The sequence below is a fragment of the Chrysemys picta genome, unplaced genomic scaffold (assembly GCF_011386835.1).
Source record: "Chrysemys picta bellii isolate R12L10 unplaced genomic scaffold, ASM1138683v2 scaf557, whole genome shotgun sequence".
Classification (NCBI taxonomy): domain Eukaryota; kingdom Metazoa; phylum Chordata; order Testudines; family Emydidae; genus Chrysemys; species Chrysemys picta.
The window spans coordinates 37,501-42,310 of record NW_027053264.1 but is presented as its reverse complement, the minus strand read 5'-3'; the positions used below and the strand labels follow the sequence as shown (position 1 = coordinate 42,310).

Here is a 4,810-nt window from a genome sequence, read left to right as displayed (position 1 = left end):
GGTTGACCTGGTGCCCGGGAGGGGACTCTGAAAATTTTTCAGCCCTTTCGACTCGGGGTTGACCTGGTGGCCGAGAGGGGACTCGCACGGCAGGCAAGCCGCCCTGGGCTCACCCTCCCCGGCCGCAGCGAGGGACTGCCTCCCGGTCGACTGGATCGGGCCCCTGAAGTCTGGAAAAAAGAATGGAACCTGACGCCTCCGAGGAGGGGGCGCCCAGGGAAGGAGGGAGATCCGGGTTGACCTGCTGACCGGACGGGAAAGAGGCCACCGGGCGTCCCCCCCCCCTTAAAACCTAGGGGTTGACCTGGTGGCCGGAAAGCGAACCGGCCAGCAGGTGAACCCGTTCGATTCCACGGGTTGACCTGGTGCCCGGGAAGCGAACCGGCCAGCAGGTGAACCCGTTCGATTCCACGGGTTGACCTGGTGCCCGGGAAGCGAACCGGCCAGCAGGTGAACCCGTTCGATTCCACGGGTTGACCTGGTGCCCGGGAAGCGAACCGGCCAGCAGGTGAACCCGTTCGATTCCACGGGTTGACCTGGTGCCCGGGAGGGGACTCTGAAAATTTTTCAGCCCTTTCGACTCGGGGTTGACCTGGTGGCCGAGAGGGACTCGCACGGCAGGCAAGCCGCCCTGGGCTCACCCTCCCCGGCCGCAGCGAGGGACTGCCACCCGGCCGACTGGATCGGGCCCCTGGAAGTCTGGAAAAAAGAATGGAACCTGACGCCTCCGAGGAGGGGGCACCCAGGGAAGGAGGGAGATCCGGGTTGACCTGCTGACCGGACGGGAAAGAGGCCACCGGGCGTCCCCCCCCCCTTAAAACCTAGGGGTTGACCTGGTGGCCGGAAAGCGAACCGGCCAGCCGGTGAACCCGTCCGATTCCACGGGTTGACCTGGTGGCCGGGAAGCGAACCGGCCAGCAGGTGAACCCGTTCGATTCCACGGGTTGACCTGGTGCCCGGGAGGGGACTCTGAAAATTTTTCAGCCCTTTCGACTCGGGGTTGACCTGGTGGCCGAGAGGGGACTCGCACGGCAGGCAAGCCGCCCTGGGCTCACCCTCCCCGGCCGCAGCGAGGGACTGCCACCCGGCCGACTGGATCGGGCCCCTGGAAGTCTGGAAAAAAGAATGGAACCTGACGCCTCCGAGGAGGGGGCGCCCAGGGAAGGAGGGAGATCCGGGTTGACCTGGTGACCGGACGGGAAAGAGGCCACCGGGCGTCCCCCCTTAAAACCTAGGGGTTGACCTGGTGGCCGGAAAGCGAACCGGCCAGCCGGTGAACCCGTCCGATTCCACGGGTTGACCTGGTGGCCGGGAAGCGAACCGGCCAGCAGGTGAACCCGTTCGATTCCACGGGTTGACCTGGTGCCCGGGAGGGGACTCTGAAAATTTTTCAGCCCTTTCGACTCGCGGTTGACCTGGTGGCCGAGAGGGGACTCGCACGGCAGGCAAGCCGCCCTGGGCTGACCCTCCCCGGCCGCAGCGAGGGACTGCCTCCCGGCCGACAGGATCGGGCCCCTGGAAGTCTGGGGGGGGGGGGAATCGCCCCACGCCTCCGAGGAGGGCTGCCGGGCGGGCCTGGCCCCGGAGCTCGAAAAAAAAAAAAAGGATCGGGCCCACTAGAGACATGGACCAGGCCGCCCTGGGCTCACCCTCCCCGGCCGCAGCGAGGGACTGCCTCCCGGCCGACTGGATCGGGCCCCTGGAAGTCTGGGGGGGGGGGGGGGGAAATGGAACCTGACGCCTCCGAGGAGGGGACGCCCAGGGAAGGAGGGAGATCCGGGTTGACCTGGTGACCGGACGGGAAAGAGGCCACCGGGCGTGCCCCCGTTAAAACCCCTAGGGGTTGACCTGGTGGCCGGAAAGCAAACCGGCCACTGGGTAGGCCGGTCGGCAACCTAGGGGTTGACCTGGTGGCCGGGAAGCGAACCGGCCAGCAGGTGAACCCGTCCGATTCCACGGGTTGACCTGGTGCCCGGGAGGGGACTCTGAAAATTTTTCAGCCCTTTCGACTCGGGGTTGACCTGGTGGCCGAGAGGGGCCTCGCACGGCAGGCAAGCCGCCCTGGGCTCACCCTCCCCGGCCGCAGCGAGGGACTGCCCCTCCCCACCCCCCGGCTGACAGGATCGGGCGCACTGGAAGTCCGGGACAGTATTTTCCCCGACGCCGGGGAGGGCGGGCGGAGGGGCTCTGGCGGCCAGCCCGGGCCCCGGAGCTCGAAAAGGAAAAAAGGACCGGGCCCGCGAGAGACGGGGGCCCTGCCGCAGGGGGGGGGGCAGTCCGACCGGGGCTCACCGTGCGGCAGGCCCGGGCGTCGGCAGGGGAAAGCGGGCGAGGAGGCGCGGGGCCGGGTGCCTACGGCCATACCGGACCGAACGCCCCCGATCCCGTCCGATCTCGGAAGGTAAAACCGTCCCGGGCCTGGCTAGTACTTGGATGGGTGACCGCCTGGGAATCCCAGGTGCCGTAGGCAGCTTTTCCCGGTCCGAGTCAGCTCTCTCTCCTTTTCTGGGGGGGAAGGAGAGGGGGGGACGGGCCGGAAAGCCCCTCGTCGCTCCTGCCGAGTCGGAGGTCGCGGCCGCAGGTCACGGGTCTGGGCGCCTGGGGTCCGGCTCCCCACCCACCCGGCTTCCTCCGCGGAGGACCCCCCCCGGGGCCACCGAAGCCGCTGGGGGAGACGCCGGGCATGGGGCGGACTGGCCCGGACCCTCCCGGCCGCCGGCCCGCAGGTCCGCCCCGAATCCCCCCCCGCGGCCACCCAGGCCAGGCCTGGCCAGGCGGGACGGACGGCGGGTGTCCAGCGCCCAGCGGCTTCCTCCAGCGGGGACCCACGGACCCCAAAGCCGCAGGGGGGAGGCCCCGGGCCTGGGACGGACTCGCTCGGACCCCCTGCGCCCGGCCGCCGGCCCGCGGGACCGCCCCGAATCCCCCCGCGGCCACCCAGGCCAGGCCTGGCCAGGCGGGTACGGACGGCGGGTGTCCAGCGCCCAGCGGCTTCCTCCAGCGGGGACCCACGGACCCCAAAGCCGCAGGGGGAGACCCCAGGCCCGGGACCGACTCGCTCGGACCCCCCGCCTCCCCTGCGCCCGGCCGCCGGCCCGCGGGACCGCCCCGAATCCCCCCGCGGCCACCCAGGCCAGGCCTGGCCAGGCGGGACGGACGGCGGGTGTCCAGCTCCCAGTGGCTTCCGCAGCGGGGACCCACGGACCCCAAAGCCGCAGGGGGAGGCCCCGGGCCCGGGACGGACTCGCTCGGACCCCCCGCCTCCCCTGCGCCCGGCCCCCGGCCCGCTGGGACCGCCCCGAATCCCCCCCGCGGCCATCCAGGCCAGGCCTGGCCTGGCGGGCCGGTGTGCAGCTCCCCCGGGCTTCCTCCCCCGACGACCCGCGCCCCCCTGAGCCGCAGGCGGAGACCCCGGCCCCGGGGCGGACCGGCCCGGGCTCGCCCGAGCCCCCTGCGCCCGGCCCGCAGGACCGCCCCCCCGAATCCCCCGGGAGAGGCCCGGCCTGCACGCCACTGACGACCCGCGGCCCCCAAAGTCGCAGGAGGCGCCCCCCCCCCCCGGTTAGCCCCGTCTCGCTCCGCGCCCCCCCGCCCCTCGCTGCCGGGACCGGGCGCCGCCCCCAGAGTCAGCCGCAGCCGGCCGGCCTGAGAGCTGCCCTCCTGTGGACGACGGTGAGTTTACCTTGATACTAACCGGCCGTCAGCCAGGTCAACCCCATTGCTAGACTGGGGTGGACCTGGTGGCCGAGTGGGGACTTGGAACATTGACAGCTGCTTCCCGGGGCTTGACCGGTTGTCCTGAACGCCCCCCACCCCCACCCCCAGCCCCCGGCTCCTGCTCCCCTCTCCCCAGCCTCGGTGCTCCGCTCCCTGCCTCGGAGGCTGCCTCTCTGCGGCGCCTGCATCGCCTCCGAGGACGCGCACCCTCCGGAGGCTGGACGTAAACCCACCACTGCCGCCGACCCGGCTCTCCGAGGGACGACTGTGAGGCCCCCCACCCCACCCCACCCCCGGACCGCCCTGGGGACGACTGCTAAGCCTCCCCCACCGGACCGCCCGGGGGAAGACTGCGACGCCTCCGCCAGGCCCCCACCCAGCCTGGGGAAGACTGCTAAGCCTCCCCCCCCACACACACACACACACACTGTCGGGGGATGACGATTAAGCCTCTCCCGGACTGCCCGGGGAAGACTATTAAGCCTCCCCTGGAACCACTATTAAGCCTGCCCCCGGAGTCCTCGGGGATGACTGCTAAGCCTCCCCACCGGACCACCCGGGGCAAGACTGCTAAGCCTCCCTCCCACACACACACACACTGTCAGGGGAGGGACTATTAAGCTTTCCCGCTGGAGCGCCCGGGGCGGACGACTGTTAAGCCTGCCCCCGGAGTCCTCGGGGGAGGACTATTAAGCTTTCCCCCCTGGAGCGCCCGGGGGGGGGGGGGGGGGGGGGACGACTATTAAGCCTGGCCCCCGGAGTCCTCGGGGGACGACTATTAAGCCTCCCCCGGACCTGCTCCCTCTCGACTATTAAGCCCCCCCTCTGCGGTCCTCAGCACACTGCCGCGCTGCCCTGGGAGTGGGGTGACATCCGGTCCGGAAAGCAAACCGGCCACCAGGTCAACCCGTCGAATCCAATGGGTTGACCTGGTGGCCGGAAAGCAAACCGGTCGCCAGGTCAACCCGTCGAATCCAATGGGTTGACCTGGTGGCCGGAAAGCAAACCGGCCGCCAGGTCAACCCAGTAGATTCAGCGGGTTGACCTGGTGGCCGAACGGGGACTTTGAAAATTTGACAGCCGCTTCCCGGGG

The 4,810-nt window shown here is 70.7% G+C and overlaps 1 non-coding gene across 1 annotated transcript; it reads left to right on the top strand.

Annotated features, from left to right (window-relative positions):
* Positions 1-2,350: 2,350 nt before the first annotated feature.
* LOC135978942 (5S ribosomal RNA) lies at positions 2,351-2,470 on the top strand. Its single transcript, XR_010596284.1, has one exon. It is a non-coding gene; the product is annotated as a 5S ribosomal RNA (ribosomal RNA).
* Positions 2,471-4,810: the final 2,340 nt, after the last annotated feature.